The following is a 12384-nucleotide window of genomic DNA, read 5'->3' as shown; positions in this document are numbered from 1 at the left end:
CCCTGCCGCGACTGGGGAAAAAAAAAGTGGAAAACAGATATAGGCGAGGAGGAATCTTTCTCCCCGGCACGACTCGGCTCGTTCCTCCGCTTCTATATAGCTCTATTCTGCCGCGCTGCGACGCGACGCGACGCGACACAACGTTTCTCTTCGACGAGGGTAGGTATATCCGATATAACCTACGTAGACGTACGTGCAGTTTACACGTCGCCGCGAAGGGATCGCACATACCTCCGGGTATCTATGAAGCCGGATGGAATTGAAAAACTCGCGTTTACGCATCATGCAGTTTGCCACGAATCCCCCGCGGCTCCTCGCGCTATAAACAATGATCGAGAGCATGAAACTCCGCATCTTAGGAGCGCGAGATCCCCGACAGTTCGCTCTTATAGGTCTTATAAGTCTTATAAGTCTTCCAAGAATAAAACACCCTTCTCTTTCTCTCTTAAATCTTTATTTCGAGAAATTATTTATTAATCGTATCACATTGCACATCCGATTTCATTCTTTCTTTCATTAGACAGGCCGGAGGAAAAACATTTGTTATACATGCAGTTTGCGAAACAGGACGAATTGTTCGCAAATTAGACCAGACTTAATTGGTTTAAGCTTTCTTACGAGACAGCGAGAAGAAGGCGGGAATATTCGCGAAAAGGAAATCAATCTCGTCGTTTATAATATATCCGATCGTGATCGAACTCTTTGAATACGTTCGATGTTAAAGCATATCGGAGCTTTTCTGTACATTACGCATTACGCATGCGAGAAAGCTTGAGGTTCCGCGGCGTAGAAATACACGAGCGACATACATTTTTCAATAGTTACGAGAGAATCGTATGTACACGCATGAGTGAACGTAACACACATCGACTCCGTTAAATTCGTCGGTGATTGAAAGAGTACCACCGTCGTATTTGGCGTCGTCTCTTCGTAAGATTTTCCACGACAAATAATTGTCGTAGAAGATAAAAAACTTGTTCAAAAACGACCCGACGCGACGATTAACACACACAGGTGTTAATAAACTGAGTTAATTCATCAAGGTACTCAAGGATAAATTCCCAGTTATGCCACACTCGAACATAGTCTATATAGAATTGATTGCAAGGATTGCGATGCATCTTATGTCGCGTCGGTCAAACTAGCAGAATGTTAAAGACAAGAATTAAGGAACACAGGAACTATATTAATTGGAAAACAACACAACACTCGGTCGTTACGACACGCAGATTGGAATTTCCACATGATTTTGATTGGGAAAATATTAAAATTTTAAGTAAAGAAAGGTTTTTAAGAATTTTTAGATCCGTTATATGCTACTTTAATTTCTAAAAATACTTCCTTCTCTTCCACAGTTTTATTGAAGGTCTGTTTGTGTTATCGTGTGACAAAACCTTCTCAGCTAGTAGTGAAGACCCATGACAAGCTCGTAATATGTCAATCTTCAAACATCCATGTAAGTTTTTAATTAATTACCTCCAGTCTAATTTCAATCCTATTTATTAAATATGACGCAACTCATATCATTATAGTAAACTTGAAATCTAATGGAAAATTTTGACATATATGGATGCGAAGACTTTATCCACAGTTCACTTTAAGACGAACAATATTTTTGTAAGTAATCTAACACAATCTAAATTTTTTTTAGTTGTAATTAACGATAATCTTTGTATATATTTTAATTATTTATTAATGTATTTGCTGAAGAGGATCCAAACCAAGGATCGAAACGTTCTTATTTAATTGTTATTTACAATAAAACTCATTGCAATCACAGCATCCAGCATTGGCTCTTACAATTAAAGGTTTGTTTATTCCTAATTGAGAAAATAATAACTTTTTTCTTGAAAATTCTAAAAATCACAGTATCACGGAGGAATCGATGTAACTTTGCATGTTTCATTTGCGAAAATTAGTCTTTCTCGACATACGACATTAACAAATTAAATTTCAAAATTGATCCGATAAATTATATTAAATTCTTCGTTCGTGTGATGTATAAGTACACGTATATCTGAGCTAAACAATTTCGTTGTTTTAAATGTTACTTATTTTAATAAATAACGGCGCGACACATAAATTATTTCGCTAACATTGTCAGGCGTTTTCCTTCGAAGGTGGTAATTAGTTCTTTTGTAACGTGCGAGCGGTCGATTAATGGGAGGGAGATAAATAATGCGCCGAAAGTTTATCATGGCGCGTTGCGCGCATTTATTATTTATCGAGACTTTTCCTGCGGCGCGCAGTCGCGCTCTCTTTGCCCGATATAGAGACTGGATGACCACTTACGTCACACCGTACGTGAAACGATGCTAATTGGTCCACTGCAGGAGGGGTAGCGACGCGTGAAACGCTCGCTCTCGTACCACTCGTCGCCCAAGTCGACGCTTCGTTTCTACCCTTCGCTTCTACTCCCTCTCTTCTATAGGTACTGATTCAACGTGCAGACGAGGACAGGATAAATCCATGCACGCACCCGCGACACGTTCCGCTCGTTAATTATATAAAGAATTTCTCAGATTTCTCTCTCTCTCTCTCTCTCTCTCTCTCTCTCTCTTTCTCGCGCGCGCGCATACCGTGTATGCCGCCAAACGTATGATATATGTATATTGGCCCGAGTTTTTTTCGATATGAATTGACACTAGTCGGAATAAAAAATTTTGCGCAAATAAAAATGGTGTTGTTTTGAAAAAATCGAGAAAGATATATTATAGGAAACGAGTCTTTCATTAAAAACTTCTGATGAGCTTGAAAATAAAAGCGTTCCTACAATTCGGTCCGAGTTTAACATACAGGTATAAAGAGAAAGGACATTGTCAAGTTGTTTTCGAGAGATATCAGTTTTCTGGATAACACAGCTACGCCCTAAAATTTATTCTATACGAGATATCTTTTACTACTAATTGTATATTATATATATTTTATTTAACAGTTTACATATATATCTCAAGTATTTTAAATGACTTATAATTTGACATATATAATTGTTCTTTCAATGATGAATAACCTCTAAGTAAATTAGGGGAGAAGGATACGAACTTTGGGAGCGGCTTGCAATCCGAAATCGTTGCTCCCAAGAGAGAAAGTCGGCCGGAAGAATGAAGGGGGAAAGGAGGGGGCGTTACAGGAGCGATCGTGAGTCGTCCTTCGCGGGCGAGTATCCTAAATTTCAATCGACGATTCGACCGAGGCACCGCCGAGAGTCTCTCATCTGGCTCTTCGGGCTCGAATACTCGAGGAGATAGGACGAAGAGGAAGAGCGAGAGGGAGAGTGCGCGGGGAAACAATTTACCCGAAATTCGCCTCGTCGCGCGTTCGGCGACTGGATACACTCTTATTTGTCCCCGTAGCAATCTGTTCCCGACTGCAACCCTCCTCTCAGCTTTCTCCATACCACCGCCACCGCCACCGCCACCACACCTTTTCGGTCGGCCCCTGCAACCCCTATCTGCCCCCTTTCCGCATTCCTCAACGCCGACCATCAGTATCGTCGGCTGTCTTCTCTCGCGACCACTCTGCAGACGACAAAGACGGCGGCGCGAAATCTCCAAGTCTCACGGGAATTTTAAACACCGACGCGACGATTCGTCAGTGTTCTTTCTTCCATCTTCTTTCCTATCGCGATCCTCCGTTTTTTTTTCTTTCTCAACCCCCACCCTCCCCTCCCACCCCGCCGATAGGCGGAATTCGAAAGCGCCTCTCACCGATATATATGTAGAATAATGTAGATACTCGGTACACAATGCAGTTATGGCTTCTCTCTTCTCCTGCCGCGTGCACTCACAGGGTGCGAAAATCGAGGACGTCATTGGCCGCTTCTCTCGATAACGCTATCTTTCAAGGACGCGGCATCGCGTCCAACTCGAAATCCCCCGCGAAGGGGGACTTAATTCGAGCTCAGCGAACCACGTACAATTGAGCGAGGGTGACGCGCATTATTCCATATTAATGTGCATTAACGACTGAGGCTGTCTTGTAAATTAGAAACTGACAAAACTTAAATATCTCTTAATTAAACGTTATCTAAATCTCGCGACGTTCGCGGCGAAATGATCAAGAGTCCAGTTTGAAGACGCATATATACGTATATCTATATCGAAAGTGAGTGTCGCGAATCACGTCGACTTCTCTATCTCATTCTTATACACGATCTCTCGAGAGACTCAGTCGATTCGCTCAGTCAGGCGCGCGGTCGTTTAATCGAGATTTATCCTCATTGTTGCGCATCTGTCGCTTCGCGCGCGCGGGGCGCGTAAAAGAGACGCGCGGTAGAGGAGAAGGAGGGGAGGAAGTTTAAGAGAAAAGGGCGAGAGATGAGGAATCACTCGAGCTCGAGCCTCGAGTCGCGCGCTCGTAGTGAGAGCTCGCAGCGGGGGGTGCGTAATATTCCCGGGAAGTAAAGCTCTCGAGAATTTCAAGTTTCCCCTGCCCTCTCCTACTTCCGCACCCACTCGCTTCTCACGCCTCCTCCTCTCGTCTCCCATCTACCCTCGTCCTCTCTCACAACGGCCGCCCCACCGCGACTACGAAGGGATGCAAATAACTGGTGATAACAACAGATAGCTCTGCTGTATGGTATACGCCGTCTGCCTGAAGCTTGCCGTGCCGTGTGGGTGACTACGATGATGGTAGTGGTCGTCGATGGTTTGGGTTTTGATGGGAGGAAGGGGGTGGCGTAAGAGAACCAAGCGAAAACGAGGGCAACAGCGAGAGATACCAGAGAGAGAGAGAGAGAGAGAGAGCGCGCGAGAGAGAGAGTGAGAGAAAGAGAGGGGAGAAGGGTAGGAGCGAGAGAATCAAGCTTGAAGAGTAGGCCAGGGGGAGGATTGAGGGACAGGCAGGCAGGCAGGCAAGCAGGCGCAGGCAGGCACGCAGCAAGCAAGCAAGCAGGCAGGAACGTAGAGCCGCGAAAGAGAAGAGGTAGAGCGATGCGATGGCGGTGGCGGCAGCGTCGAAGGGGGTGTCGAGGGGGTGACAACAGAGACCGGATGGAAGGCAGAGTAGATGGAAGAGTGGTAGTCTCTCTACCGTCGTCTCTGTCGGTCCGTGCGTCGCGTCGTTCCAATCGTCCCTGTCTCTCCTCCTACGTCCAACTGTATCCGAGTTGGGTAGAAGGGTGCGAATTGGAGCGATGAGGATGAATCGTCACGCGAGAAAGGGAGAGAGAAAGAGAGAGAGAAAGAGCAAGAGCGGGTGAGAAAGACGAAAGAGGAGGGAGGGGGGGGTCTTACGGGGGTAGCCGCAACGGGGGTGAGGCTCAGCAAGGGGGTGCTGGGGGACGTCACTCGCTGTCGCATCGAGCGCGAGCGATGAGTGGCGCGCGCTCGCTCGTCTTTTGTTTGCGATACGATGCGACTGCCAGCCTGGTGACAGCGACGACGTGGTGCGGCGTCGGGGGACGACACGGGGCGGTTTAGGGAGGATCGGGGTATGGTAGCGGCAAGGGGGATGCGCGCGCGTGAGAGCACGCCACTGGAAGGGGGGCCGAAGCGCCCCGCGGGCCTGGAGGACGGGGGTGGATGGTGGTACGAGCCTGGGTGAGAATCATAGAGCTACGCTACACTTAACGCGCACGCACGCACGCACGCACGCACGCACGCACATAGGTATAATATCATGTGCGCGACACACGCGCGGATGATCGTAAGCCTCCTCCGGCCGTACCGCGCGTTTCCCATATTGGGTCCTTGTTGTCGACAGGTTGCCGGATACGCGTCCTGCGAATCCGCTTTGCCCTCCGGTGCGAGAGATGCGATGAGAGAGCTCGAAGCCGCTTCGATCACCTTTAAATATCACAAATGCGCGCGACTGCATTTATCCAGATACATATGTAATATAGAGACTTGGTTTCGCTCAAACTATATTATAGCTGTGTGGAACTCTTTCTCTCTCTTTCACACACACACACACACACACACACACACACACACACACACTTCGCGCGTACAGTTGAACAGCATATCGCCGAAATGATAGACAACTCGCCGACATTCAAATTGAATCCTTATAAAATCTGTTTATTTCAAAATTCGCAACGCCAAGTTCTTATTGTCGTTTAAATTAACAAGAAATTTAAATTAACAATAAATGAAGAAATATTCATAACTTGACACTCGACAAAATAAGGAGGAGAGATGCAGTAAAGACACTTTCGCAAAATCAAGCGAATCAAGATTTGCGATAAATTTTTTAAGAGCGCCTATCACAATTTGATGCATGTTTGCGTACGTTTTAATAGAATTAACGAGGTAATTTCAAGCATCGCAAGATTGCATCGCGCTTTCGAAGATGCTGACGCTCAACAAGCACGAGCGCAACATCGCGGAAACGACAGAAGCTTTTTATCATGGCGAGTTTTCGAAAGAAATGTTGGCGACCGCATTTATGCACTCGTTTTCCAAGTATGCGATTGAGGTTTCATAGTGCACCGTGTCAGAGAATTTTTCTTTTTTATGAAATAAAGCGCAACCATTTGCAGAAGGATTGACGTCGCGCGCACGTCAACGTCTCGCGCGATTTAACATTCATATTCTCCAAGTAAATACATACGGCGAAGCAGAAATTTTCCTGGGGCTGATAGTCCAACCATGCAGTCTACGGATGCAAATATAATTTTTTTGCACGGGTTAGTTTTGAAATCTGTCATTTATATCGTAACGGAAATACAATTTTTTGCAAATTAAATGAATTTCTTTTAGGAAAAAATATTCTTTCACGCGGCAAGATAGTGAAACTAGAATACACGATACTCATGTACGTAATTTAATTTGTGCCCGCCTGCTTTGGAATAAAGATCTATCTGCTCTCGAAACGTACGCTTGATATAACACGTAATTCACATTTTATATATATATATATATATATATATACGTACGACGAGAAAGAATCTCGATGGAATATTCGAGGGAAGGTAGAATATCACGTATGAAATAACAGCCGCGGCGCGGCGGCTGAAAGGAGGCGAAGTAAGTTCGAGATGACAGAGTGGGGTCGTGGAGGATAACTCGGGTCTCGACCGCGGAGCTGCTTTTGACACGAATACGTTTACGCGATCTCGCGTGGCCTCTCGTTTCTCAGGACGTCGCCCGCCCCGCCCGCACGAACATCGCTGTCCCTTACCTCGTCCCCCATATCTTTCGCGAATTTTTTCTCTTTCTATCACGGCAAATATATATATATATACATACACACATATATATGTATATATATATATATATAAGACTTAATTTTCAGCACATCTAGAGGTAAGTACTACAAGTATATAGGTACTATAAGTAGTGATAATAGTTATACTATTGTAGAAAGCGCGAAATTTGTAGAAAGCAATTAACTCTAATTAATTACTCGAAAATGGAAAACGAAAAACGGTACATATGGGAAAATGCGTAAAAAAATGTAATGTCACATTATATTTATTTATAACGATCCGTGCGCCGCCCGTTCAGCCGAAGAGCAGAGAGAATTAATTGGACGCCGCGCCGCGATGGCATTAATAAATTTCGCGGCTCGGCACAGTGATGCATGGCTCGATAGCGACTTCCGGTGACACGATGACGAGCATAACTCAAAGGACGCATTTAATGCGAGGACAATTAAATGCGGTCCCCTTCCTAGCTCGGTGTGCCGCTTCCCGGACGGTAAGTTATCCCCAAAGTTTCCGAACTTGGTCGCGCAAACAACTTTAATTAAATATCTACCGTCGCGGGGTGCAGCTGTGTGCGACCTCGTGTCTGTGTGTGTGTGTGTGTTATATTATACATATACGCGTGAGGACTGGTGAGGACTGAGGAGAGAGCGAACTCGCGAACTGATGATATAATTCCCGTTCGATTGTCTTTTCGGGGATGCACCTCCCGCCGCCGCCGCAGCCGCACCGCCTGTTCCCCTTGCCTACTGCACCCTGCACCCTACACCCTGCACGACGAATATATATCAATATATATAAACGAAAATGAATAATGGAGGGTGTGCATTAATCGCGCTCTATCGGCCGCGACTGAGGGACAGAGAGAAAAAGGGCAGGAATCCGCGCTACCATATCATTTTCTAATTGTGTCCGTCGTTACACGCATCAGCCTCTGTTAATTACGACTTTCCGGCGAATTCGGGAATCTGCAAATCGCGCGCCCGATGCAATGTCATCTCTCTTTTCCGTGCACATTCGTGCGAAAAGATCTCTATGGTATAACGAGCGGATTTTCTAGATCACAAGATTCGCCCGTCCATCAAATGTCAATGCGGAAAACAATCGATTGGATTATAGTGTGATTATGATTATACCAATGATAAAAAATAAATACACATACAGCACATGATATTAATAGAATGTATATGAACGTTCTAAGAATATTGGTACATTCTTAAAATGTTCTATGAACGTTTTTAGAAGTTTGGTACCGTATGGGTATATTCTCTCTCTCTCTCTCTCTCTCTTTCCATCTCTCTCTTTCCTAGTCTCCTGACGTATTCAGACGAGAGGGAAGATTTGTCAGAAGCGCGTACGATCGCGTTCGTAGGAAAGACTCAGATCAATTACATAATGGTGCGGTTGAAACGGATGCTCTCCATCGCCAACGGCGGTGAGCGACCCCTTCGCGGCATCCCCCGCGCGAGCAGCCCCTTTTCGTAAAATGACTATAGAACAAAGGGTTGAGCCTCTTCTCTACGGGTAACGGGCTCGCAGTAATTATTATGCTCTTTGACGATCCCTCTGTCTGTCAACGTTAACGCCGCGGTAGAATCGATACTTGTAAAACTTTAATCGTTTCGCGTGCATCGATGAACGGATGGACAGGCGGACGCATCGCGCAATCCTGGCGGTATGCGATATGCGAGACTCGCGAGAGTATTGCCCGTATTCATAGTCAGACCTTGTACGTAAGGCTTCCTTAAATTTATCTTTAGATGCTCAATAGCCAATGAAATAATTCGTAAAGTATCTAAAGATAAATTTAAGGAAGCCTTAAATATAAGACCTGACTATGAATACGGGCATATATCCTGGCCCTAGCGATTCGAATGCGCGCCGCGGTGCTGATCGAAGTCGCGCGACCGCGATTCAGCCTGGAGAAAAGTTTCTTCGATTCAAAAAATATTTGTTTGAATCAAAGAAATTTCTCTACTGCTATACGGTTGAAAGAGAGTGCTTGAAATCAAGCAAATTTTTATTTTCCTCAAAAGAGTATTTTCATTTCAACTTAAAAAATCAACGAAGGAAACGATTCTTCAATCTAACGATTTATTTACGTTTCTTTATATGTATATTACATAGTATATACATCACTGTACGTATATATATATATATATCACTGAAAAAAATGTAATTTTACATGGAAATTACATGTTCATGACTGGAAAATTACCTAAATATGATTGGAAATTTACAATTTCCAGTAAATTTCCAATTATATTTAAATAATTTAGATAATTTTCCAGTCATAAACATGTAATTTCCACGTAAAATTACATGCATTTTTTTCAGTGTAGGTATATTTTCTCCGCAATTTCGGCTTTACAGCGAAATATAGTTTCGTTTTTCTCAACGACATCACGCAAGGAACCGTAAAAGCACAAAACTGTGATATATTTTTGAGTAACGTATATTACATGTACGTCATTCCACTGTCAAATAAAAGCGACAGCGATATTCCGAGTGCATTCAAGCATCCTCTTATAGGACAATACGTGAGTAAATTTTCTCGTCGTTGGACGAAGGAAATCTGCAAGCGTTTATATGGCAATAAAGCTTCACCGCTAAACTAAGCGAGATGTATCTCGCGGAATGTATCTTGTCTTAAGCATCAATTTGCCAAACGTTGTGCTACGGTGAATACGGACGCGATTTGATCGCTTGATATATCTATTTGATCTTAGCGATGTAATCTGACTCGTGACATATTACGTATTCAGAGATCTACCGGCTGCGGCGATACGGATTATAATTGCTTAATGATCTAAACTACCAATGAACTAAGAGCTACGTTCGTCAATTGAAACAATATCGTGCATTACATATCGTGAATTACATATTGAAGGAAATGTATCCATCGAGCGAAAAAGTTCAATAACATCTTTTTTGATGTAATCGAATTTGAAAGTTAAAAAACATGTTCAGAAACTATTCGACTGTCTACAATTGATTTTTTATAAAATATATATGTATGTACGTTAGATATAAAATGTACGTAAAAAACATATGTTATTACGAGGCTATCTACAGGCTCATAATAAATTTTTTAAAATCAATATTATATTTGTCACTGGTAAATATATAATATATTTTTCATGAAATAACGACGAGAATCCGCATCATCCCGAATATCGTTCCTTTAAATTGCACCGCTTGCACCTCCTCCTTCTTTACCGCTCTTGCAAAATAGATATGAAATCGGATGTCCTTGCTATAAACCAAGACTCTCGGATACCTTCGCTTTCGATAGTTTCGATCGTATCGAATTATGCGAATCCAAGTGTGGTTTGACGATCGAGTTATCTTTCCGGATATTATTTCGATCGAACGAGGATCGTCGATTGAATCGTCGATCGCGGCTATCTCGCGCGATCTCATTATCCTGCGGAAAGTTCGTCATTTCCGTCGTTAGTAGAGAACTCCTTCGCGACGTAGAAATACTTTCCTCGTTAATCTTAATTTCGCCGCTTGGCAATATACACAATATAGTAAATATACGCAAACGACATACTTGGCGCGAGTCGCTATATCCGCGGGAGAGCGTTAATGACACCGCGGATGTATAACGGGATGAATAACGTCGCCCGCGTCGTGACAAGCTAGAAGAGCTGGAGGGACGAGAATCCTCCTCCGCTGCGGCTCCTTCATTTTCCTGCCTAATGTTCCTGCCTAATTAATTTTCCGTTCGTCTTTTCCATTTCTCGCAACTCGCGTTGGGTAACGCATATCCAATAAATAACGTTAACGTTAAATTGTGCGGATTGCCTTTGAGAGGCGTAATCTCTCTTCGACATTTCGATGTTAATGCCACGAGGACGATATACTTAATTACCTGTTAAAGTGAGATAAAGCATGAAGATTTCGAGTCTTCGCTCCAACGAGACGCATCTTTTTATTATCTATAATTTTTATCAATTACTTTGTTTATTGCTAATCTTAAAACTAATCTATCGAAGATATTAAATCTTTATTAATAGATCAAAAATCCAAATTGAAAAGAGAAAATGTACCGAATTCGTGGATGAATTTAAATGCAAGGGAAAAGTATCGCATCGCGTTGACGTTATGCACAGAAGAAAATGCAACCGCCTAAAATCTCCGACTTTTTGACAAACGTATTTTTAAAGAGAGAGTATTGCATTTCACCACTCTCTCCTCCCTTTACACACACACACACACACACACACACACACATACGTATATCCAAGTAGAGTAACGCTTCGGTACTAGTGGCCCGAGCAAAATCTCAGCCCGCAGGAATGACAATAGACTGTCAGATAATGAATCCCCACTGTCACCCCCTATACCGTCGCGCGTCCTAAAACCCTCAATCCACCGTGTCCCCTTCGACATCCTCTTCTCTCTATTCTCCTCCATCTCCTCCCCCTCTCTCTCTCTCTCTCTCGCTCGTCCCTTCTCCTTTCCTTCCTACGCTTATCTTTCTCCCTCTGCAACAGCGATGGATTTGAGAAAGTCGCGTTTAATTCCAAAGAACAACTTTTTACTTTCAATAAAGTGAAAGCGCAACTGCCCCATTGTGAAAAGGATCGTCTATTCCGGCAATTAATTTACTCTGGAACAAAGGATCAACGGATTAATCTTGAATCTTATAGAGATCTAATGCCTAGCTTTGTCACATTTACAGAATCGTTCCATTTCATTTAATAAATTAGCGTTTATAAACTTTATATTAACTATAGTACTTGATGACAAAATAAAGTAGAAAACACTATAATCTTGATTTATTCGTGAAAGATGTATGTCTCATGAATATGTCTCGTTTCGAAAAGAGTAGCTGCAGTTTCCTTATATAGACGTATATATGAGTCATCACGTGCGCATTCATCTATTATATCTCTCTGTTCTATTTGTCTTTCTATCTGTTCTTAAAAGTCCTATAGTAAGATACCTAATATTGGCGAAAGGTACCTACCTATTGTAAATTAAGTGATAGTCATATCTGTCGCTAAACCTGTCGCGTCCCTCGTACTTGCCACCCTCTTGCTTTCGCGGCCTCGCGTAGCAAACACGACTATGATCGAGTAGGCGAAGCGTCCACTTAGCGATAATGCTCCTTTTATTGGTCAACATCTCAGTTAGAAGAGACTAGAAGAGACGAGGACACGCGCGCGCGCGCGCGCCTGTCCGGGTCGCCAACACGCATCAGTCATCGGGCAAAATTCAACTACATT

The 12384-nt window shown here is 43.3% G+C and overlaps 1 protein-coding gene across 1 annotated transcript in view; it reads left to right on the top strand.

Moving 5' to 3' along the window:
• The window catches only part of LOC108726696 (mucin-17), a 34861-nt gene that overhangs the window by 5376 nt on the left and 17101 nt on the right, over positions 1-12384 (top strand). The window lies entirely within an intron of this gene.

This window comes from Mycetomoellerius zeteki, unplaced genomic scaffold (assembly GCF_001594055.1).
Source record: "Mycetomoellerius zeteki isolate Tzet28-1 unplaced genomic scaffold, Tzet1.0 scaffold433, whole genome shotgun sequence".
NCBI classification, from domain to species: Eukaryota; Metazoa; Arthropoda; class Insecta; order Hymenoptera; family Formicidae; genus Mycetomoellerius; species Mycetomoellerius zeteki.
The sequence above is the reverse complement of the archived record's forward strand: the minus strand, read 5'-3'. Positions and strand labels throughout refer to the sequence as shown.